Genomic DNA, 25,047 nt, shown 5'->3' on the forward strand with positions numbered 1-25,047 from the left:
ATGCTTCTCTTATACCCTACCTGAAAGTATTCAGCTGGCATTTAGAGAGCTACAGAGTCTTCATTTTAGTGCTTTATATATTCAGGTCTGAAAACAAATATGACCTTTTTTACTTGAAACCAATGAATTTTAATCTATAGATTCATTAATATTAGCACAGGATAATATCTTTGGGTCTTATTTGTACCCATAAAAGTGAACAAGTAGACCCTTTTTAATTGCATTCAGTACTTCTACCACTTGTGTGTCTCTAACCAGTGTGCTTGCAAGTATACAGATTTGTGTTGTGGGATGTGTATATATTTACCTCTTAGTAAGAATTTTTAGGTAATGTAAGAAAAATGAAAATGATCCAGAAAAATAAGCAAGTCCACATGGAGACTTGGAGGACAGTTTGGTCAAAGCATTTTTCTTTATTGGAGTATAATGTGTTCATGTTGCGGGTATTACCGCACTGTGACATTTTAAAGACTCATTGAGTTTCTTGGGCACTCCCAAGGTTGTGGGGGTGGTAAGGAGAATGTAACTCTACAGATTGTGAATATATTTATTTTCAAGTTGCATTCTTTGTCTTTTTAAGCAATCACATTTCAAGAGAGCTCAAGCTTTCAGAAGGCAAAATTCCCAGACTGCCCCACAGTCTTAGCTGCCCTTAGATGCAGCCACTTGTTTCAAGATGCCATAGTTTAGGGTTGGATTTTTGTCTAAACATATTTTTCCAGTCTTATTAAATTAATCCATATGGTTGCTCAAGACAACTCTTTTCTGGGTTTGGTTTCCAGTGGCATTAAATGGCAATTTGTGACAGAGACACCAGAGGGCACTATTATAACATTGACTGCTTTGCTAATGCAGGGTTGGAGCTGGGGTAATTTTGAGGGAAGGTGGTGGGGAGAGTTCTTAAGTTTGATTTGTTTGGGAAATTGCTATACTTTTATAATTCAAGCAAAGGCTTGAAATGCAAACCATGTGTGATGTGAATGGTCTAAGAGCCAGTGACCGAAGGAGCTTCTCCCTGAGCTCTTCTGCTGCCTCCTGCCTTTCTGACATGGCCTTGAGTTTGAGAACTTGATATGTGTACAAATGATCTGTTGGCCACTGTTTCATTCATCCTGCCCACTGTATCCTTGCAATATGATCTGAGCTACAGCAGGTGGTATGGGATAGAAAGGAAAGCAGAGAGAACCCTCTGAAATTAACACTATCCACTGGTGTGTGTAGCAGTCTGTAGACACGAGTCTGAATGTCATTCTCTCCTACTCGTTTATTAGAGCATTCATTCCCTCTGAGGGTAATTTGCAAGTGGGGAACACAGTTCTATACTTAGAAGATTAGAAAGTGTCTGGGACTATAAGGGTTAACAAGCATAATTGCAAAGATTGTCCGAAGGCTGATGGAAAGCAGAGACTGAATGGGATTGAGAACAGATGCGAGGCTTGATTTAAATTACATTTTATTGGATGCTGCAGCCTTAAGAGACGTGACTGCTTTACAGTTTGTTTCCACACTGTGGGCAGCTGCTGTCTGTTCTGTGTCCACAGTAGGATCCTGCCCAAAAAGGAGCAGCCTCCCCACCTCGTTGTGTTTGAGGCTTGGCGCCTTCCTCTTGACTGTAGGGCTTGAGTCAGGAACATGGCTTGACTCGCAGTGGGGCTGCTATGTATCCTCCCTGGCTTCTAGCCAAGATCACATTTGTAGATTCAAAGGGGCCAAATTTCTTTCCCCTCTACCTCCTTTCTCTCCCTTTCCCCTAGTATTTGGAAATAGGGTTTTCTGTGTACTGTTTAGTTTCCTTCCTTCAGTTCTCCCCCCACTGTCAATTTCTAGGTCATTGCTGCTCTTAAGACTTTAGCAATTGGAACAGGGTTGGTTCTTTCAGTGATGCGTGAAGCAGACTTAAAGTCCCTGCTTGGCTTCCGCTGCCCTTGTGGGAGCAAAACTGATATATGTTTGTCAGTAAAGTCTTAAGTGTAATTTAGACAGCTGGGGAAGAAAGGAGGAAGAAAGCCCTTTCCTTGCTGACTTTCTCACTGAAGCTGAGAGCTACAGGAAGGTGGTGGGAGTTTTAGTGGGATGGGATGGACTTGTGTGGTTACTAGTTTTTGCCAAGATCATAGGCTGCTTCACATAGAGTAGTGGCAAAGATGCTGACCTACATTCTTCCTTTTGAAGGTGGTGGGGTGTGTGTCTATACCCCGGTTTATTCCCTCCCCCCACGGAGATTAAGCTTCCACAGAGTGTTGGGTATTACCATGGAAAGAACATAGACACAGTAAAGCTGGTGTGCGTTTCAACCTCCAGCTGCCACTGACATTTCTGGCTCAATGAAAACTTGCCTGTGGCTAGCTAACTGCAAGAACGTGTGAGGTCCAAGTTACCCAGAGATCAGAAAAGTTGGCAGAGCCCTATTCTCTCTCCTTCCCAATTGCTCCCTACCTTTATTAAGTGCCTTTTTAAGATACACCAACAAGAACTGGGAAGTGGGAATAAGATATGACTTAAGTTACATTTTTTTAAATATCTGTTGAGAGGCGTTACCTTGAACTACTAAGGGAGAATGAAAGAGAGAGCCAAGATTGACATTTTATTTACATTTGTATCTGTCCCTAGTTTGTAGTATAGTACCTGGTGGCTATTCAGTAATTGCTGAATGAATGAACGGATCAATGAACCACGTAAGATGCTGTCTTTCCCTCCATCTTGAGGACAATTCTAAGCTGAAGGTAAATATTGTTGGTGCTTTTGCACTGAGGTGGAGCAGGCCCCTGCAAAAGAAGGGTGCTCCATCTTACAAAATGTGTCTTGGCACAGTTGTGAGCATTTATTAGCCTCACAGATGCCTTCCAATCACTCCCTCTGATGTAGTGGTATTTTGCTTGAGGCAACTTCCATGTTCCTCTCTGGAAGCTTTGGCTATGGGGGAGAGAGTCTTATCTACAGGCTGGTTAGAGGGAGGCCTGTGTGGATGCTAGGCAGTGTCCCTAGATTGGCCAGAAGCTGTGCCTCTAATTGGCAAGGGTTTAGTGAGAAACCCACCTTTGATGTCCCACTTTTTAATTTTTGGGAAAAGTTGTGATCCAAGGTTCCTCCTGAAGAGATAAGGTGCCCTATAAAACACATTTCTTTTCTTTTTTTTTTTTTTTTTGAGACAGAGTCTCACTCTGTTGCCCAGGCTAGAGTGAGTGCCGTGGCATCAGCCTAGCTCACAGCAACCTCAAACTCCTGAGCTCAAGGGATCCTCCTGTCTCAGCCTCTCGAGTAGCTGGGACTACAGGCATGCGCCACCATGCCCAGCTAATTTTTTTCTATATGTATTTTTAGCTGTCCATATAATTTCTTTCTATTTTTTAGTAGAGATGGGGTCTCGCTCTTGCTCAGGCTGGTCTCGAACTCCTGAGCTCAAACGATCCGCCCACCTCGGCCTCCCAGAGTGCTAGGATTACAGGCGTGAGCCACCGCGCCCGGCCAAAACACATTTCTTAAGCTACAAACAGTGCAGGTCTCCCTCTTAGGTGCATTCGGTATGGGGGAAGGTGTTCCCCCTGGCCTCCCCTTGATTTTCAACCCCAGCACCAAGGCACTGGCAGTAGAAGCTAATTGGGTGCAAGGGGCCTGGGTAAAAGCTGAAGACTGGCGAAAGGAGAGAGCCAGCTTCATTTTTTAAAAAGCTCTAATTGAGTTCTGAATCAGCCTCACTCCCTTTGATCCCTCCTCTGTTTCCCACACTGCCTGAAAGAGCTAGATCAGCACTTTATAACAAGGGTGCGCCTGCCCCCCCCTCCTGACGCTCTCTGCTGCCGCCATCCACTGCTTGTCTCCTTCAGTTAAGATAATGAAGATGCTGAGAGATAAAATGTGTATTTAATAAGGGTGGGGGTAGGGAGGCAGAAAGGGGCAACCAGGGCCTTCCCTAGTTTGGGGCCTCGCCAAGACTTGAGCTGAGAGCAAAGCTAGAGTAAGACTTGGCCCCAGGGTGTGGGGGTTTCTGGGCCTCAATCCAGCTGACTTCACTGCCTGCTGTTTGCCCTAAATTCCCCCACCTCCACCCTCTCACCCCCACACTCCTTTCTTTCCTCTCTTCTTTCTCCCAATGGGAAAAAAGAGTCTTGCTTTGACTTTCTTTTCAGCTGGTAACTTGGCCTTTGGTGCCATGCCCCCCACCCCAGTGTCAGCTGCAAGGTCAGGCAAGGGCAGCCCCCTCTAGCCTAGGCCTGTAGAAGCTGTGGGTTCACAGTGGGGGGGTGAAAAAGCTGGAGTTAATGAAGACCAGCTGCTAGTCTGGGTTCTGCCTACAGCTAGCTGGAGGCCAGCCTTTGGTGGTGGTTGGGGGTGGGGGTGACCTCCATCCAGGGCACAAGGATATCCTGTGGCAGCTAGGCTTGTGCTTCTCTCTGAGCTTGGTTTTATCCTTAGTTTGTAATAGAGTCTATTTCCCTCTTCCCCTACTCCTCCCCTCCCCAAATAACACTCAGCCCTTATTGAGCTTTATAACTGTAGTGGTGGCCCAGCTGAGATCTGAGGATCTCCAAGTGTTTTGTAAACACTCATTAACTGCCTGGGAAGAACCGAGAGCCCTGTTTAACAGCTGGGAGAGAACTGAGGCACATTAGGGTGAAAGGCTTGACCTAAGCTCACCCCATGGACTCCACCCTGGGGCCCTCCATCCTTACTGTCTAACTCCTTTCCCCAATTCTTCCTGCAAGACAGAGGAGGTGAAAGCATTGCTGTCCTCCCTTCCCTCAAGGCTGTCCCTGACTTCCCCTGGCCCTTCTCCCCATGACATTTTCCCTGCTTTGCTGCTGGAGATATGTGCAACTCTACTTGCAAAATGTTCTAAATCCAGAACTTTGCAGACTTCTCATCCACCTTTTCCTTGCCTGTCTGGCCCACCAAATCTGAATTCTTCCTTTTGAGCTACTGAGAAGGTTGTCTATCCTAAACTAAGTCAGTGACCTTGAGTTGATCTATTGCATTAAAAGGTCCCTCTACCACCATATTTATCCCAAATGGTTCCTGGGAAAATATTCTCTCTTGTTCGTTCTGGTAGTAAAGATTCAGGATCCTATTGAGGGCTCGGTAGGGGCGCTAGTTGATCTCTAGTGTCTGCATCCTGTTCTTCCATTGATAATTGCCATTTCTAGTAATGGATGTAGCCTGAAGTCCTTTTTTGTTTTTTTTCCCTTTTCCCCCCAACCCTACCTGCTTATACTCTTGCCTGTTTAACCACACACTCCCAGATACACACACCTCCAGCTAAATATATAAAACTACCCATTTCCAACTGCCATCTAAGTCCTGCCCCTTTTACTTGCTGCAAATCAGGTCATCCTCCCCAGCCCATGGCCTCCTACTCACTTAGGAATAGTTGGTAGGAGTGAGGAGACAGCTGTAGCCTGAGGAAGAGGACAGCAGTGAGCACCCATACAAAATGAATGCTCCCTTCCCAAAATTTCCCCAAATTCTCAGTAGCTAAATGGCTCAGCAGGAGTGATAAGGAGAGAAATCTTAACCCCATCTCCAGCACCAAAACCCAAATCCATCTGCTCAGGCAGAAAGAAATGTCTATTTCCTCCTATTCTATGTCATCCTATCCTGAGTTAAAGTCAAACATATGCTGTGTATTTGAGACTGGGGGCTGTTCCTGTCCCCAACTCATGTCTCAGACCCCCATCTTTCTTCCAGCAGGTTATTTCTCCCCCATCAGTCCTCAGCTCTGCATTCACTGACCCAGTCAGGGCTGGTACAAGAGGGCGGGGAGAGCCTTCTGTTTAGAGAGGGGGCTTTAGGACCCAACGGGAACCTTTGCCTCTTGCAGCAGCCTAACCCAGAAGCAGGGGGGAATCCTGAATCGAGCTGAGAGGGCTTCCCCGGTTCTCCTGGGAACCCCATCGCCCCCTGCCAGCACACACCTGAGCAGGTAGGACCATGCACACCCCTTCCCAATTCTTCCTTGGCTGCCTTTCACCCCAGCCTCTCTGCTTCTGATCTTGCCGTTTCCCTCTCACCAGTTCTGGCTTTCCCCATCCCTCCTCCCCGTCAGTCGCTCACTATAGTCCTGGGAGGTGGGAGCCTGGGAACAGTGGAGTGTCTGAAAGCTCAGAGCCCCTGCACCCTCCAGCTCCCTTCCTGCATTCTCCTCCCCAGGCATTCCCCATTCTCTAGCTAAAAGTGGAAAGTAGGGGGAAGGTCTGCCCAGGCCCCATGCCCTTGTACCCTTCTTTGCAGTATTGCCTAATATCCCTTCCCCCACTTCACCTAGACAGGAGAATTGGCAAGTGCTGGGGTAATAGAAAGTGGAGAGAGCCAGCGAGGGACCTGAGCCTCCCTGAGAGATTTCTCTCTTGCTTCCTAGCCCAAAGAGCTTGAGACTTTGCCCCTACTCCCTACTCACCTTCTAGGGGAACTAATACCCCCTTCCAGGTTTATCTCACACTTGAGTGGTCAAGGTGTTGTTGGAGATGGTGAGTGTTTTGGTGACCTTTTCCTCTAGGGAAAGTTCTTTTGGCTTAGTGCCCCCATCCCTGCCAGCACCTCAACACCTATTGCAAAAAGCCCCCACCCCATCCGTGTGTGTGTGTGTGTGTGTGTGTGTGCGTGCGCGCGCGTGCACGCATGTTCACCTGAGGTTGTAAGATCTATAAGCTTTGTTTTTTTTTTTTTTTTTTGAGACAGAGTCTCACTCTGTTGCCCAGGCTAGAGTGAGTGCCGTGGCGTCAGCCTAGCTCACAGCAACCTCAAACTCCTGAGCTCAAGGGATCCTCCTGTCTCAGCCTCCCGAGTAGCTGGGACTACAGGCATGCACCACCATGCCCGGCTAATTTTTTCTCTATATATTTTTAGCTGTCCATATAATTTCTTTCTATTTTTAGTAGAGATGGGGTCTCGCTCTTGCTCAGGCTGGTCTCGAACTCCTGAGCTCAAACGATCCGCCCACCTCGGCCTCCCAGAGTGCTAGGATTACAGGCGTGAGCCACCATGCCCGGCCTAAGATCTATAAGCTTTGAATAGAGGTGGCTGTGAGTGCCGAAGGGGAGAGATACCAGAGTGTGGCCCAAGCTAGAACAGGTTCAGCCCAGATGGCTAGGGAAAGGGGGTGTGGACGAGATTGGGGAGGTTGCCCAGCCATGCCAGCTCCCTAAGCTCCTTGGCTTTCAGATCCTCAGGCTCCTAGTGTTACCCTAGAGCTGGGAGGTCCCCAGGCTTCTACCCCCCAATAGGTCCTCTGGGAGAGGGCTAGATGGCACCTACTGTTTACAGTGGCTTATTTTTCCCTCTTGTAGTGGGCTGACAGGCCCTGCTCTCTGAAGATCTAGGGCATCTCATTCTATTTTGGTGGGTTTACAGGAAGGGTATATGACTTGCCCGGGTAACAATGTGGGAGTGTGTATCTTACCTCCAGGTGGGGGAGGGTAGTGAACTGAGGAGGGTGGGTGATAGAAGAGATTGGTCACACTTTGAGGGAATCCCTCTGGCTCTTAGTGTATGGTGGGGGGAGTGGCATGTCCCCATCTGGTAACTCTGTCTAGGTGTGGGGTGTGCTCTGTATTCTTCCATGGTTCCCAGAGTCCCCTAAGGGTTGGTTTTGGAAGAAAGGGTAGATAATGGAGTGGCTTCAGACTTTAGTTCTGGTCTTGATCCGAGAAGGAAAGTAGAGATTCTAGTGTGAGCAATGGATTGGGAATCAGAGGCCTGAATCAGAGACAGCCTGATTACTTAACTATGTGCATTTACACAGGTTTTCCCCTTTATAAGCCTCAGTTTCTTCATTTATAAAAATGGTCATCAGTAGCAAGCCCTGCTTGCCTGATAAGGATACTTCCATAAAGACCCCACAAGATAATGTGTCATAAAGCCCAGTGCAAATGGTAGCTATAGCTGAGGGGATCGAGGATGGAATCCTCTCCCTAAATCTAGGTCAATCTCTCTGCCTTCGGTTTTCTTCCCCCATCCTTGTCCATGTGGGGGATGGAGGAACCAGGCAGGGCTATTACCCCAGGTACTGCAGAATTCTCCTAATGTAGGCTGTAGCTGTTGCCAGAGAGTACGGATCTCTCCACCAGGCTTTTCTTCCTCTGGGGCTCCACACCTTCTCCCCTGAGCCCTGTCTCCACCTTCCTTCTGCCATCCCTGCTTGGCGTCCTTGTCTCTCTCTCTCCCCTGCCCAGTGGCCTCCTTGTCCGGCTCACTGGGCAGGAGCCCTAATCGGATTCGACAGCTGAGATATGTGTGGCGGCTAAGAGCAGGCGGGAGGGAAGCCGGTGGGAGGATGGTATGAGGACAGCCCCTGGCACTGCCTGGGCCTCCTGAGCTCCACCTTGGGCCTGCTAATTCTCATTTGGCTTGGCCCCAGAGAAAGGGTACCACAGGAAGCTCAGGAATGAACAGGCTAGGGTCCGGAGATTAGGGGAGAGGGAAACACACCAAGGACCTGAGGACCTGGTTGATATTTGATGGCCTTAATGTCGGAGTGTCTAACTCTGAGAAGGAGGGAGAACAGCAGGTGAGAGCCAGGTTGACCCCACCTTCTCTCCATTCCCATGGCCCCACTTTCTTCTCTCTTGTTGTTCAGAAATGTCTTCACTTTCCCCATCCAGCCCCTTTGGCCAGGACCTCGTTATGGGTCACATCTGGGAGCTGCTGGCGGTGCCATGTGTCTGCCTAGATCTGGGCTGTTTCCTCCCCTCGGAGGTATTTCTCTCACTCACTCTCTGGGCTGGGTGCCAGGACTCCTGGATTTCCCGCCTGCCTCACAGCAGCGTAGGCTCTCCTGCAGGGCTCCAGAGAGTCGCTAAGCTGGTTTCCTTCCTCCCGTGCAGGGAGGGCCTTCCCTGAGGGCTGGGAGGTGTCAGAAATCCCAGGTGGGATAGGAGTGGGGGCACGGTAGCCCCTGGCACCATAGCACCCTGGCTTCTCCCTCCTAGCCTCTGACTCAGCTTGGGGACAGCACATGCCCAGCCTGGCAGGCATGGCCTGTTCTTACTTCTAGGCTTCTGTCTTCACATGTGGGTAGCCAAGATCTTCTGCTATCTGTTTTAGCTTTTAGCTTTTCCCCCACAATATCTGGGGGTGGCTGTTGAAACCCCTGTGTTTTGGGGAGCAAAGGATTAGCATAATTGAGGCTGGGGCACTATTTTGTCTTCCTTCCATCTGGGCCAGGATCAAGGAAACCAGCACAAGCTTCCCCATGCCAATTCCTTCTGCCCTCAAAAGACCAGTCAGTGGAGCCAGGCCCTTCCCTCTTGGTGCCCACAATGTGGTTGGCACTGATTTGTCAGAAATTGGGAAGGTTTCCTTCTAGACCGCTTGCCTCTTTTCTCCTCCTCCCACAGGGTAGGGGCAGCTCTGTGATTGTAGGCACTTATGGGCAGGCCTCCCCCTAGGGAAGGGGTGTGGGTTGCCCCCAAGATGGCCAAGTTGGCACTGGCCCCAGGCTGGAGTGCTGGACACAGTTCTGACCTGGGAGTTAGTGGGGGAGGGCAGGACATGGGCCTCCCTGCCCCCCTCATTTCCTGCTCTTTGGGCAGCTGTGGGCGAGAAAGGCTGCAGGGACTATTTTTAGTTGGTCTGTCCCCTGGCAGGAGGGACGTGCAGAAAAGCACGGGGCAGGCAGAGGGGCTGGCTAAGGTGAAGGTAAGCAGGCAGGCAGAGGAGTGAAGGGCCGAAGGAGCAGCAGATGGAGCAGAGGCATGTTGAGCAGGGGCAGGACCTTGCTGAGAGGGACCTGACCCCGGTAGATGGGCTGGGCTGGGCTGGGCTGGGTGGAGGAGTCCTGGGACTCCTCAGGGGTCTTTTTGTCCAACTGGACTCAGAACTGGAAGGGTTTTAGAGGCTACCTAGACAAACCCTTCCCCTCACAGAGGGGGAAACTGAGGCCTAGAAAGGGTATGCAATTTAACCTAGGGCACTCATCAGTCATTAGCGGCGTGGGGACGAGAACATAGGCCCCTTGTGCCATTTTTCTCATGTCATGGTCCCCTCACCTTACCTCGCTGTGCTTCCCTCCCATGCTGTAGCAAGGACCTCAGGCCAGGCACACTTGGTCTGTTTCCCTCTCTGCTTGTTTGTGCAGGGTCTCCGTAAGCCCCAGCCTGGTTTGTTTATAAATCTCTATGTGGAGAGAGTCTGTGTCCAGGCTGGAAGGAGGTCAGGGTTGGGGTTTGTTTGGGTGGCCTGTGGCCACTGGTGTGAATTGAGGTGCTGGACAGGTTCCAGCAGGCTCACAGACTGGCAAGCTGTGGGGATTGGAAACACCTTAGAGAAGGGACATCTGGTCTGATTCCCTCATTTGAGAGACCCAGAGAAGGCCAGGGATTTGTCCATAGTTCCGGGATGAATCAGGCAGAAGATGCAGGTTTCCATACTCTCCAGATCCTTTTGTGAGCCCTCTTCCTGCCATGCCCAGGACCTGTGGGCCATGGTTGTTTGCCAATCCCTCCAACAAAGGAAGGGGGCAGGGCAGAGGAGTGGGGAGATTACTAGCGGCATATGATCACTAGTCAGAAGAGAGCCCTCCTCTGAAGCCTGGTGGGTGTTCCAGGAGAGTTGAGGGTGTGTGGGGAGAAAATTCAGTGGAGAATTGTGGTCCCTCAGAATTCAGTCTGTGTTCTCTCTCCTGCCTCAGCCTCTTTCCCAGGATCACCATGTTGTACAGCTGCAGGGGAAACCATTCCATAGACTGATGTGAATGGCGCCTCCTGGAGTTGTTCAGGGCCCTGCCTATGTAGCCAAACAGAGCACATCTGTCCCCCACCTTCTTTCTTCAAATTAGCTTCAGACCCAGCTGGAAGGAGATGTTCCAGGCAGGACTTAATCCAACACCCTCTCCCCTCCCAGCCTTCTGCCACTGAACATCTCCTATTCCTCTACTGCCCACCCCCTCCCCACCAAGCAGGTCTCAGTGGGCCACAATTTGTGGTGCAGAAGCTCCTCCCCTGCTCTCCACTCAGTTTCTATGACTCTGGGGGGCTGATGTATCATGCCCCCCTCTCAGGCCCGCTGCAGTGTGAGAAATCAATAGTGCAAATGGATTGAGGCTCTTCAGCCTGTCGACTCCCCTTGCGCCCCACCAACTCTCCTGGGACCTGCAGAGTTACTCATTCCCCTTCTGGGTCAGCATACACATAGATATACGCATCTAGTGGTTGTAGTCAGAGCACTGAGCACAGGAATTACTCTTCCTGTCCGTTTCTGTCTCTTTCATTCTCTTTCTCTTATATACTGGGCTGGTCTTAGCATGACAAATACTCTTGAACATTTATTTTCTAGCTTGGGTGGAGTGGGGGTGGAGGGGCTTAAAGGGCAGTAGGCTGCCTGCCAGAGGTGGAGAAGGAGGCAGGTGGGTGAGGGAGATGGTGGGGGGGGGAGGATGAACTGGGAAAGGGATTGGATGACAGCCCACCCCATCAGCCCTGGTAACTCAATCCCTGCACCCCACCCTCCCGATTTCCCTCCTGCTCAACAACTTCAGCAGCTGCTGGCAGAAGCAGGGCTGGCAGAAGTGTGTATGAGTGCATGTGTGTATGAGGGGGGTAAGAGGGGCTGTGGGGGCAGGGGGTGCTGCCAGGACATGTTAAAGGAGACTCACAGCCTGGGTACAACTTGGGTGGCAGGAGGAGGTGGGGCAGGTGGGAGAGTGGGTGGTGAGTGATGGGCAGGGTGCAGGCTGCAGGAGGGCAGGGCAGCCCAGGGGTCTCACAAAACTTGTTGGCACTGGAGCAGGGCCTACCGTGGTGAGGGTGGGCAGTGGTGAAGGGGTAGGGGCAGTCAGAGCCATTGCTGGCCCTAGGATGCTGAGCGCTGTTCTTCTTCACCAGGGGGAGCATGTAACCATGGAGGGACAGTCTGCCCCTGTCCCTGATCTCTGGGCTGTGCCTGCCGGGCATCAGGCATCTCAGTCCCGGTGGTGACTAAGTCGCTTCTGTCCTGAGGCTGGCAAGGTGCCAGGCTCAGCTCTTCTCGGTAGGTGAGTCACTGCCCTGGCATCTCCCCCGGATGTAGCTGAGTCACCCGGCCATGCCTGCTAGGCAGGTGGGCACCATGCTTGGGATGGGAGTGGAGGGCTATGTATGTAGCCCCCAGTGTCTTCTCTGATCTCTCTCTGGAATGTCCTGGCCCCACCCATAAATCTGCAGAGCCAGGCAAGGATGGTGTTTCTTCTATATGCTCCACTGAGGGGGTAAAGGAAGCAGCAGCAGGGTACAGAGTAGAGTGGAATATGTTTGATTTGGAGTAAATAGGGGGAGAGGGGAGTTGAGGAGGGGACTGTGGGTTTGTATCCCAGCTCTGCCATTGACAAGCCATATAACTTTGGGCAAGGCAATTTCTTTTTTGAGCCTCAGTTTTCTCCTCTGTAGGATAGAAATAGGAACCCTGCCCCTTCAGGACTGTGAGAACGAAATGGTGTGGGACCATTAAGGTAATTGTAGGAGGAGCTCCTTTTGGGATAAGCTAGGAGGCTGGGGAGGGGAAGAGGAGTCAGGGCCAGTTCCAACAGACAACTCTCACCCTACCTGCATCACATCCAGGTGGTCTTAAAAGGACAACTGCTTTCCATGTTCTTTTCAAACTACCATTTATGCTATTCTTTAGGAGTTCCCACAGGCTGTGAAAGGCAGGCCTTGTTTTACTAGAGGTGTGGGCCCTCCTAGGGTGTCTCAAAGCTATTTTATATTGCTTTGACTACTGAAAGTTGTCACTGGCTCATGTACCTATGGAACTCTCTCTTTGCTTCCTCTAGTTTGAAGAGGGATCCTTGTTTTGGGAATCAGACAAGGCTGGGAAACTAGGCTCAGGCTCCTCCCCCAGCCTATCTCCTTCTGTGTACAGGGAGAGAGTAGTGTCTTTCCTAAAGAGTGAGGGGCTTCTGGGCCTCTCTGTTAGTCTCCTGCTATCTCCTGGATACTCTTCTCTCCTTGTGCATCAGGGTCCTTGGTGGGAGAGGGGTGGAAGCCTTGTGCACCCAGCACAGCTGCAGTTCAGCTGCTACTGAAGTTTAAAGACTCCTAGCCTCTCACCTGGGGGCCTCTCACCTGGGCACCTCTCCTGCCTCCTGAAGTGTAGCTTGGGTAGGGCTTGACCTTGGATAGGTGGCACTGGGCAGGAAGGGAGTGCCCGAAGGTAGGCTGTGTGTTTGTATACATGGCTGCTGGTCTTGTGTGCATGAGTGTCTAACCCCCTGTGGGGTGTGGGTTTGTGTGTTTATGAATTACTTCCTTCATCTGCACATAGGCCTACTGCTATGTCTGTTCAGAAGTGTGCCCCATCCTTGGCTTCATGCACTTGCATGTGCATAAATGTTTGTTTGTGCACGGATGTGTATACATGCATCTTGGAGGTGTAGACATTTGTGCCCTGAATGCATGTGAGTGTGCATTTTTACAAGGGTGCCTGAATCTCAGTGTGCAGAAGTGTACCTGACCCCGTGTGATGGCAGGTGTATATATGTAAAGGTCGTCCCCTGTGGGGAGGAAGTGTGCATGCACACTTGCATTTTTGTGTTCATGAGCCTTCCCCTCTAGCCTCAGCTGGAAGAAAGACTGGTAGCATCTAGGTCAGGAGGTGCCTGTGGGCGCTGGGGGTGGGCTGGCCCTGACCCCCTCCTAGACTGGCTCCTCATCTGGGCGGAGCTCCCTGCTGTTGGCAGGGCTCAGGCTGGAAGGCCCTTGTGGGGGCGGGGTTGGGGGGGAAGGGGTTAAGCGTCTGTGTCCACATCTGGGAGCCATTGGCGCATTCCTGCCGGCTGAGCGCATGTTTGCGGATGGATCTGGACAGGACAGGGCGGGAGAGGTTGGGCGGGCGGTTCGCACCGGCGGACGGACGGAAATCCAGACGGGAGCAGGACACAACCCTGGCTCAGCGGGCGGGAAGGGGCCCGGGGAAGCGCTGCCCCGACCTGCTGGAGCAATTTCCCCCTCCGCCAGACCTCTAGGCAGAGCGTCCTGCCAACCCGGTTTGTCCTACCTTACCAAGGTTGGGGGGCTAACACCAGAGACAACCAGATACCTAAATTCTAGACCCGACTCTGCAACTGGTATGACCGTGGACAAACCCTCCTGCCCACTCTTGGCCTCTAGTTTCTGGTCTGTAAAGCGGAGCCCATCGGACCGGACCGGTGGATCTGAGAGTTCTGCCACCGTGTCAGGCTGAGAGGCACCTCAGGGGGGTGGAAACCTGGAAGTGTGGCACTTCCCCTTCCAGTGGGAAGTCCTGTGGGGGCACTTGTGGCCACTTCTCTGCCTTGGAACGGGGGAGGGGGTGTGTTCCCTAGTGATTCTGCTTCCCACCCCAGTGAACTGCTAGCGATGGGGACGTGATCCTCCTAAACAGGGCAGCAGGCTGGGAGGGGGCTCAAGACTGTGTTGGGGACTAGGGTCTCTGCAGATGGAGAGTGATTCAGATCCTGGCCAGCTGGAACATGAATGAGAGCTTTCCTGGCTCCTTCAGACTTGGCCAGGAGGGAGAAGCTTGAGTCTGAGTCTTCTAGCATGGAGGGCGCCCCTACTGGAAAATCCCAAAGCCTCTGCCCTTTAGGGGGAAGTGTACTTTAAGAGGACCTGAGGGGTTGGGTTAGGCCAGAGCCCCTCTGACCACTGGAGCTGCAGAGGTGTTTGGGAAAAGAGGTGTACGTGCGGGAGATCTACTCCTGTACTCCTTTTTTGCAGAGGAGAAAATTAAATCCAGAGAGAAGGGAGGTGACTTGCTCAAGGTCACACAACTCTCAGTTCCAACTGGTCCTTGGAGAAGGATTATAATTATGGGAGATAGGGGCTTGACAGCTAGGGTCAGAGTCACTGCGTTCACTTCCATATTACGCTGCCTCCTCTCTTCCGGGGTTTAAGTGTGTGCGGGGGGGGGGGGGAGGGGTGCGTGATTCGTGAACCCCCGTGTGGATGTGTATGGTTGGGAGGAAAGGAGTGTAGGGTACCAAACACTGCGGTCCTTTCTCCACCGAGCCCTATTTCTATTCTTTCCGCAGAACTTCACTCCCTCCTCGCTCTGCATCTCCAGTTCTGGGCTTGAGGGAGGGATTCTCCCAGATTCCCACGGTCTAGCCTTCAGCTAGGAGCGGCTCCTTTAAGACTCGCCCTTCCCTGGGTCTATTAAGGCGGGGGGGGCCGGGCGTGATCCTGTGGACCCGCCCCTGACTGATGATTGGTCAGTGGGCGGGCAGGGGCGGGTCTGAGGGAAAGGGCCTTCCCCCACCCCTGCTCCGTACCCTCCGCCCCCCCAGTCTGGGGCTCCGGGTAAAGTTTCAGCCTCCGCACGTGACTCGCCATGGCCGCTGCCGTCGCCCCGCGCCCCTAAGCCGCGGCCCCCCGGACGGCTCCTCTCCGGGGACTCCGCACCCCTGATGCCGACTGGTACCAAGGCGCCGGGTTAGGGCAGACGCCGTGCCCGCGGGCAACCCCAACGGGTTGCGTCCCCCGCTGCGAGGTAAGGTCTCTCCGGGAATTTTGGGGAGCCCTGGCTCCCGCAGGCATTGGGTCCCCATGCCCTGCGCCTGGTAGGAGCTGCGGGAGGGGCCCGGGTGTCGGGCGGGTTCCGACAGGAACCCAGGGTTTCCTGGGCTTCCCACCCCGCCGCCGCTGAGTCCAGGGCGGGGGAGCCCCGTCTGTGCGTCTGCCTGCGCCGTGTCTTCGCGCGCAGCCTTGAGGCATCTGGGGACGTCTGCCGCGCGTGTCCCCTGCCCTCGAGCTGTTGCAGAACGGCCGCTGGGAACTCCTGCTCTCTCTTTTCTCTTCAAAAACAAGCAAAACAAAAAGACTTTCAAACCTGTTTGGGGAGAGATCGGATGCCCAACGGACTAGCTCCCTCCCTCTTTCCCTCCTGTTATCTGAGCCGCCCTGTGGTTTGGGGAGAATCAGCCAGGGGGCCCACCCCCACCAGAGGGAGCCGGCTGGGGGGGCGGGGCCCGCTCAGCTGGTGTCCCCTGTGGAGTGAGGGGAGCCGTCAGAATTGGGTGCGGAAGCCAATGCAGTGTGTGTCTGTGGAGGGGGGATTCCCTGGGTCTTGTGCTACCATCGGGTATGGAAGCTTTTGGGCGTGATGAGAAGGACGGAATAGACTGGCCGACCTTGCTTTGCTGAGGGTGTCTGGGACCTGGTGCCACCCACGAGGCTTGGAAGCTGCTAGCCAGATGTGTGTGTGTGTGTGTGTGTGTGTGTGTGTGTGTGTTGGGGGGGGGGGCTGGGAAATCAGCTTGGCTAGGTCTCCTATTCTCTTTTCTGGGCACTGCACTATTGTCAGGCTGCTCCGTGGGAAGGAGGACAGACCCCCAGTGTGCTAGGCCGGGGGTGGGGACCAACTCATATGGAAATCAGATAAAAAAAGCCCCTCAGCCTTGGAGATGTTTCTCCACCCTCCATCCTATCTTGGATAGGATGCCCAATATGTTGGCCTGGAAGGATTGCCCTGCCTGGGCTGGCTTCCTTTTCTGTAGCCAGGTTGCCTTCTACCTGCTGGCTGTGTGCACAAGTGTGCATGTATATAATCTCTGAGGGGATTGTTCCTGAAAACACTCCCCCACTCCCTACCCCTGCTGCTTACCCTAACCCTTACTTCTGCTCCCCATGCCCCCCACCCCCAGTTTTCTAGCTAGGAGATTCAGAGATGTTTCTTGTCCTCTTCCCTGGCTGCAGTCTTCATAGGGCAAGATTATTTGGGGGGAAGTGGTTCAGTAAGGACATCCCCGTTCTTGCTAAGAAACTGGGGTTCAGGCCCCAAATTCTCCTTCAGGGCTTGACGGGGAGGTTGGGCTGGGGAAGCCCCAGGTTGGAGTGGGGGTGGCTTGGAGTCTTGGGGCTTCCCCTGGCAGGGTGGAGGAGATGAGTCTGGGGGAAGGAACAAGAGAAAGAGTATCTGGAGTTGGATGTGTGGTTCATCCTCCTGGAGGATGAAGGGGTGGTGGTTGTGGAGTCAGGGAGTTTGTGGCTCTGAAAGATAGTGCACTGGGAGGGGCTGGGACATGAGCACTGCCTGGGAGTCTGGGCCATGTGGTGTCCTGAAACAGAGAAGTCAGTAGGGTCAGACTCAAGTAGGCGCTTGGGAGCTGAGGATCTTGGATTTGCAGGGATTTTGAGGGTGTGAGTGAGTATGCATGAGGTGGTCACTGCAGGGGTTTCACTACCAGGCTGATGACAGTGGTATAGATGTAGTGGCTGTTCTGAGAAGACCCTGGGCTTGGAATGGCTTAATCCTGGCCACCTCCTCCTATATAGCCTCTAAATCTCTCTCCCTCCAGTCTGACCCTAAATGCCCCTGCTCCTACCCTGGGACATGTGTCATCTTTAGTCCCCTTCCTACTCCCAAACTTGCGGCAGCCTGGCAGGAAGCTCGCTGTGGGCAGCCCATCCTGATTGCCCTGTGCCTCCCCCACTGGGCACAATCACCTACACGTGCCATGACATGGTTCCTGCCACCCTGTCTAGTGTGGGGAGAGGGCATTGTCTGAATGGCCCTTCAGGTCTGTTTTGGGCACACTGATCCAGGCCCCAGTTAATGATGAGTTCTCCTTCCCCTAAATCATTTAGTCTCCAAAGCTGGTTCTGCCCTCTGGGACCTTTCCTCCTAGGCTACTCCTTGCTTAGACTCTAGGGTCTTATGTGGGATGGTCCTCAGAACTGTGTGATGTGAGGGTGGGGCCTGCCCAGAAATACAAATCTCAATGCCCAGTTCCCTGTTCTCTGGGAAGCGTGAGCAGGGCAGGACCTAGGCTGGGCTGAGGGGTGGGTGTGTTTGTGCCTCTGTGGGGTCTGTTTGGGAGCACTGCCTAGGATCTGGGGTGATGGGCATCTGGGGAAGGTAATCCTATCCCTGCGACGAATAAATGGGTAATCTTCACTTGCTCAGCACCCCACACCCGTCTGGTGGTGATGGTTTTGGGAGTGTGGAAAGCTGGCAGGGACCCTGGCAAGAGGACCAGGGTTGTCTTGACTTATTGGGTTTTGGGAAAGGAGTGTGGCAACTGATACCCCCAGCTCTCAGGGCTTTGGCTGCACATTCTCTCTGACGCCTGTTGTCTTTCCTCCCTCTGCTCCCCTCTCCATCCCTCCGGCTGCTGTCTGGAGCCCACACGGTTTGTGGGGGGGATGCAGGGTGGGGGGCAGAGCCTGAATCTCTGTGTGTGTCCAGGGAGTGTTCTGGAAATTGGCAGGATTGGCTGAGGGTGTCCGGGTGTTCCCGCAGAGTGGGCGGCATGCGGGGACCTGGTCCAGCGTGTGAGAATGTGTCAGCGTCGGTGTGTCTGTCCCCAGTCTGGCTTGGGTGTGGGTGTCTCGGGTGTGGGTGTCTGTTGCTTCGTCTGGATCTTGCCTCCCGCTCCAGTCCTTCCCCCTTCCTTCCCCCCCAGCTGGGACCGCCTGCTTGCTCTCCCTCTCTCCCCGCAACTGGAGCCTCCCTTGCCTGTTCCTGGAATTTGGAGAGGAGGAGGAGGAAGAGGCAGGCAGACAGACCTCCCACACTCTAGCCTGCCTGCCTGGCATCATGGGGAAATGAAATAGGTGCTATAGAACTAAGTTTTCTCTGGCTTCCCCAGACCCTCCAGCACACATCAAATGGCCCAGGGGCCAGCTCTTACAGAAGGGCCATGGGCTGCTCACCCCTCCAGGCAGTGATTACCTCCTTCTACTTAACATCCTGCCCCAGAAGGGCCCCTGCTGGACCTCCAGGCACCACTGTCAGCCTGGGGAGCGGGTGGGGGGATTAGGCTGCTGCCAGGCTGGCCAGCACCTGTTGCCAACCCCAGCCCTGTAACTGGAGCTGGCCAGGGAGGGGGCTGCAAAATGACAGGTGTAATTTCTGCAGCCAGGCAACCCCTCCCACCTCTGAACTGGATATGCCTTTCCCTTCCGGCCGGAACAAGGAAAGCTTCCCCCCAACTCAAGTGTCAACCTGATCTCATGGATGATGCCCCTGTCCTGCCCAATGGTCCCCACCCCCATCATTGGCTGCAGAGCTGGGCTGCCCTCCTTCAAGTTTTCAGAGCTCTGCAGCCCTGGCAGGGCTGGGGGGTGTGGGGGTTGTGTGGATGGGGGTGGTTCTCTGTTAATGTTTTAATTGCATAAAAACTGGGAGCTCAGCTCCAGGCCAGTGGGGAGTCTGGGTCTGGCTGGCCGCCCGGTTTAGGCTAAATATAGTCTGGGACATCTGCAGAGAAGGGGAGGGGGGTGGAGGGAGGTTCCATTCTCCCACCTCCAGCCAAGGTGCCCTCGTCTGGGCGGGCACCTTGGAGCAGTGAGGGGGATTCCTCAGCACAGAAAGCAGAGGAGAGGCGGTAGGGGCTGGGCACAGTTGGGACCTTGCCTGCCTGGAGGCCAATAGACACCTGAGATGAACCTGGAGGCTCAGGACAGGTCCGGAGTAGGGTGTGCCAGGTCTGGATCGTCTGGCTCTGCTCCCTCTCCCCCAGAGTTGCCTGAGTTCAGGCTGTCTCCGTGTGTCACTGCGCCCCTGCGGGGCAGTGTCACCGTGACCCACTTGCTGTGTGCCTGTGTGTACACACCTACCTTGGAGCGGCTTCCTCCTGGCCCTCCCCCTGGAGCCTCTTGTCCCCTGGGTCCTACCGTAGGTCCTCAGCCCGCCTTCCCTCTGTCCCTCGCCCCACAGCGAAACCTTCAGCCCAGGAATCGAGACTTGAGAAGGGGAAGCTGCGGTGGGGAGTTCTCTGATCTCCAGTCACGGCAGGAAGTGGGGAGGAGGGGGGCTGAGGGGGGGAAACCGTGAGTGGCAGGCGGGGAGGGAGGGCCCTGTCATTCCTGTGATCCACCCACACCGTGCGCACGGGGCTAGGGGGTAGCCAGCCTCCTATGATCCCCCTTCCCTCCAGCTCCATGTGGGGGAAACTTGGGGACAGCTGACGCCCCAGGAGCTGCGAACAATCTTCATTACCTCCCCAACGCTAAGAAAAAAATGTCTTCCTGTCACGTGGCTGTTACTTCCTGTCCCACTGTGGTTCCTGGGATGTTTGTTATTGGTTGCCATGGTGATGGCCGCCGTGGGCACTACCCCTGGTTCTTGTGGGGAGGGAGCTACCCCTCCCCATGAAGCTGGGGTGGGTACTTGGGGACCTGGCTGGGGGGCCCTTTCAGGCTGTGTGTGGTCTCTGATGCTCCAGATTCCCCAGGACCCCCCAGACTTCTGTCTGTGGGAAGGAGTCACCACCACCTACTCAGACTGAGTGTTAAGGAGACTGTGACCACGTCTGGCTGTGCCTGACTGTGGCTGTCTGTGTTAGTCTGACTGATTTTGCAGCCCTGGTCCCCTTTAGCCTGGTCCTTCTGCCTCATGAAGATGCTGGTTCAGGGAACCTCTGTACTCCCCATCCGCTTTCACAGTTTTGGAGCCTGCCCCTGTCCTGTGTTCTGATGGAAACCACCTTCCCCAGGGAGTTTCGATGGCTTCTTGGGATCCAGGCTGGGGTGTAGAGGGACTCTGGGCAGGGCACCAGGCTGTGTGTGTTTTGGGGGCTCAGGAGGTGGTGGCTCTGCAGACCACCCTGTTCCCTACACACACAGCCTGCACCAGCTTCCCCCTGCTCCCACAGGCTCTATTCTTTAAGGGGAAGGCCATGGGGTTCTGTGACCTACTTTCCCCACCCCCTTGTGGGCTTCCCTATTCAGCTGGGGGTACAGGGGGAAGACAGTCCCCTTGGTTTTAGCCCCAACTGTGGAGTAGGAAGTTCCTGAGGGGGTTGACGAATGGGGGGGTTCTGGGGCAGGGCACAGTCTGACTCAGACCTGGTCTGGGGTCAGAGCCAAAAGGATATCCTGAGGCAGGAGTCGGGGAGTGGGCTGGTTTCCCTGCAGCTTGGGTCCCCAGGACGGGATGCTAGGAGGGGGCTGGTGGTATCTAGTCCTGCTGACAGTTTGCCCCCATTGGATTCAATTCAGAATATGGCATCTCAGGGTTGGGGCTGAGCCAAGGGGATGGGTGGGGGATTGCTGTAGTCTCCCTCCCTGCCCCTGCGCTGCCTGTTCTCTGTGAGCTGTCCCCCTCATTGTGAGAGAGTCATGCTTCCTGCATGGTGGAGTAGGGGGAGGTAGTGGTGAGGTGGGCAGCTGCCAAGATGAAGGTGGGGAAAACCCCATGCCAGGCTGGATGTGAGGATGGGGGTTTCCAAGCTGGGGGGGGGTCCCCTTTGTCTGTGCCCCTTTGGTCCCCTACCCAGACAGAGCTGCCTTTGTATGATCCACACACTCCTGTGGTCTGGCTGTGGCCTCGGCAGGCTCTTCTCTTCCTCTTCCTGTTTTCTTCCTTCCCTGTGGGTTGGTCCCACTCCTAGAGGCCTGGGCTGCCCCCTGCCCTTTCACCTACTCTCTGTTTGGAAGGAAGATCTGGTGGGAGGCTTTGGCTCTGGTTCTGGGTGGATCCCTCTGGGCTTCAGAGGTCCCTAGCATATCCCCCAGGGGGCTCTGGGGTAGGGTCTCTGGGAATGGAGGAGTTGGGAGCACTACCCTGCCCAGCAGAGATTCCCATTTCTTCCTTCTAGAACTTGGCCTGTCCTAAGCTTGCGTTGTTCAGTCGCCTGTCAGCCTGGTATTCAGTTACTGCTGAGATTGTGGCTTGTGGGGGTCAGGCAGCTCTGTGTAGCTGGGGCAGAACCTTGGGCTGGGTGGGGTACAAGTTGGGGAAATGTCGGATTTGTTCTGGGATGAGGCGTCTTGAGGCAGGGGGTAGTGGTAGCACCCAGAAGCAAGGTGCTGGGCCTCTGCCTTCCCCTCACTCCCATGAGGACATGCTATGGCCTGCACATTCTGGGGCAGGTTTTCACACCAGATCCAGCTATAGCATGGCAGGCTTGGGGTTCTGTGGGGTCGGTGGGGAAGAGGTGCCCTCCAAAGGTCCCAGCCTCCCCCAGATCTCTTTTAAAATGAGGCTGGGCTTGCCTGGCTTCCTGCAGCTCAGACCCTGGTGAGTAGACGGGAAACAGAGAACCAGAGTCGCAGGACTGTGGGCTAGCCAGGGAGGAGAGGAGTGAGAGCCTTGACCAGAGGGGGGCCCCTAGAAAAGAGAGTAGTGGTCATCACTGCTCCCCAACCCCTGTCTGCAGAACTGAGGAGCAGGGAGGAGGAGAAAGGTTGTGACTTTGTGTGTATGTGAATGTTTTCCTGGAAAGTTTATAAATAGTTCCAGCCCACTGTTCTGGTTTGAAATCGGCTCTGTCCTGCCCTGCTTGGCCAGCTCCTGGCAGAGTAGGGGGTCCAAAGCAGCCAGGTCCTTGTTTCTGCCAGGGCTGGAGTCCCTTCTGCCCAAGTTGAGCTTGAGCTCTGGGTATCATTTGCATATGATTCATTAACTGTCTAGAATGCTTAGGAAACCCCCTGTCTCCCCTTCTCTTAAGCTCCCCAATCCTTGTCTCTTTCTCTCAACCCCTCCGGGACTGCCTGACTTCTATTCCTTGGGAACCACTGTTGCAGGGGAGCCGGGGAGCAGAGAGGGGAGACTGAATGAAGAAGGGAGGCTGGGCCCACTGGGTCTGGGGGGCCCTGGCTCTTCTGCTCTGAGAATAGGGGAGGAAATGGTCTATTTCTCTTCCCCTTCTCCCCTCCCCAAATTCGAAGGTTTCCTTTTTTGGTTTGTGAAATGAAAGAAGGGAATTTGGGAAAGGGTTGTGGTCAGGCTTCCACCCACACCCCTAATATCCCTCTCTCCACATCCCTCTCCTCAGTCTGGGGGAAGCAGACCCTGGAAAATGGGTAATTCTCCCTCCTAGCTGCTAGCCCTGGTCGGGGAGAGGCAAAGGAAAGCAGGCCAAGTTCCGAGGGGGCACCAAGGTGGTGAGAGGCTGGGGGGGATGGGAGGCTCTGGGCTAGGTGCTTTCCAGGACTTCCTCTCTTAAATCACACAACCAGTTGTTGAGGTAGGCAGCGCACAGGCGGGTAAACAGATGCTTAGAGAGGTTAAGTGACTTGTGTAAGGTCAGCCAGAGTGGCAGAGCTGAGATTTGACCCTTCAGACCTCAGGTTCTTTCTACCATCTTTGTGGCCCAGGCAGCTCTCACTTTTCTCTCTAGGTGTGTGACTCTGGGGTATAATGCATGAGTGGGCAGTTAGAGACACCTGATGCTGGGGAAGGGATGCTGACACCTTCTAGGGATGAGGAAGGCCCCAGCAAGCAGGGGTGCATGGCTGCTTGCAGGCATTCTAGCCCCCCACCCTTTCTTCTGCTGTGCTTAGGCTGGGCTCAGTATATTGGCAGTGTGGGCCTGTGGTTCTCTCTGTCTCTCTCAGGGGAGGGTACCCGTGGGCAGTGGAGGTGGTTGGCATAGGGTGGAGGTTGGATGTGGGTAGTTTGTTTTCCCTCTGTTACTGGTTTCGATTCTCTGACAGGGCCTTCTCTACCCCTCCCTGGGTGCAGGGGGCTGGGGCCCAGGTGTCTCCCTGAGGGTCATGGCTCCTGGAGAACCTTCTGAGGCAGGACCTGTGCTCTTTTGTCTCCACCCTCGTCATCCTTGCCTTTGCCCATGCCTGTTTCCTGGTCTGCCTGGCCCTTGGCCCATTTCTGTGACCTTTACCCCCTCCTGCAGCTCAAGGCCCTTCCCAGGGAGCTGCGTAACTTTGCACTGATGTTTGCAGGCCAGTTTTGAGCTGGGTTAGGCATATTGGAGGCTCTGACAGGGGTTGGGGAGGCCTTCCAGCTTCTCCCTGGATGTGGACCTGTGGCTGGTGGGGTGCAGGAGTGGGGGGCCATCTGGTGGGAGGATCTTTGGAGAAGTTGAGGTTTGGCCCAGTTTCAAATTCCTCAGGGGTAGAGAGTTAAGGCATTAATTCTGTCTCTTCTCTGGGGGCAAGGGTGGGTTCCAGAAAGTCCTAGGCCGGACTGACTCAACCCATCCCTCACCCTCCAAAAGCTGGGTCAGCATGCCTGGGGTCTGGAACAAATGGCTTTCTGGGCCTCAGCCTTGGTTCAGGAGGCTTTGCTTTGGGTCAGCTGCCTCCTGGGTCTCACCTCATGTGGATGTGAATCCACTTGAGTGTTTGTGGAACCTGGTGTGTGTTGTGGAGGGTGCTGTACACAGGCTGGGCCCACAAGGAGTGTCTTCTGGTGGAGGAAGCACATTCAGGGACCATCCTGGCTGTGTAAGGACCAGGGAATGGGCAGTTTGGGAAATTGTGGGGCTGTGGTTGTGTGTCTTTGGGGAGCTGTGTACCGGGGCCCGTGCACACAAGTTCTGAACTGTGTTCACTGTGTGATGGAGCCCAGGTATGGAGAGATGATATCTCTAGGTTCCCTCTCCTTACATGCGTGCCCGCACACACACAGGCTGGGGCTGCAAGCATGCTCTTGCCCACCCAGATGTTTTCTGTAGACCTGCGTGCATGAGTTTCTGCAAGTGTGTGGCGGGTATTTGTGTGTGAGGGTCCAATTGTAGGCACCGATGAGGTTCAACCAGCCCCTCCTTCCCTTGCCTAGCTCCCCCAGCTCAAGTTCCCATTGTGTGGGGCCCCACAGGGGTGTGGTCCGGTAGGTGGAGCCCCTGTTCCTCTGACGTCAGCCCTCTCAGCCTAGGAGGGAATTGGCAGGGGCCTGAGGAGGGAAGAGGGCACCTCATTCTGGAGTGAGGAGAGAGGCCCTATGGTTGTCATAATGAGTAACAGTAAAAATCATCTTCATTAACAAGGTCCAGATTTTACTCCTGGTGTAACTGCCCTCTCCCTGGCCAGTACCTGTCCCCTCCTCTCCTCCTTCCCTCTCTCCCTCAGTTCAACACAGGCTGGCTGGCTGGCCCAGCTACGCCCAGAAGTCCTGGCCTCTTCCACAGTGGCCTTGGCAGGAACTGCCCTATCGCAGGCCTGGTCCTCAGCCAAATGCTGGCCATGTGCATGTCCCCTGGACTCCAGGTTTGAGCCTGGAGTCTGGGACTTGGAGCTCGGGACCTGGTATGTCCTGAGCTTGGGGCGGGGGCGGGGGCTGGGGTATGAAGGATGTTGGAAAGAGACAGTTCTTACTTTGGGTCTCTGTGGCCTTGTTTCTTTTCTTCTGTTTTGTAAAAACAGCTTTATTGAGATGGAGTTCACATACCATAAAACTCACCCATTAAAGTATACAATT

General features: G+C 54.0%; 1 protein-coding gene across 3 annotated transcripts in view; it reads left to right on the top strand.

Annotated features, from left to right (window-relative positions):
• Nucleotides 1–5,811: 5,811 nt before the first annotated feature.
• Nucleotides 5,812–25,047, top strand: part of RARA (retinoic acid receptor alpha) — a 44,629-nt gene continuing 25,393 nt past the window's right edge. For 2 of the 3 annotated variants that reach the window (XM_069482502.1, XM_069482505.1), the window contains exon 1: nt 15,228–15,432. The gene's annotated coding sequence lies outside the window, so the exon portion shown is untranslated. Of the gene's footprint in view, nt 5,918–15,227; nt 15,433–25,047 lie in introns of those variants that run through there. The other variant, XM_069482503.1, reaches the window with a different exon arrangement.

The sequence above is a fragment of the Eulemur rufifrons genome, chromosome 9, assembly GCF_041146395.1.
Source record: "Eulemur rufifrons isolate Redbay chromosome 9, OSU_ERuf_1, whole genome shotgun sequence".
Taxonomy (NCBI): domain Eukaryota; kingdom Metazoa; phylum Chordata; class Mammalia; order Primates; family Lemuridae; genus Eulemur; species Eulemur rufifrons.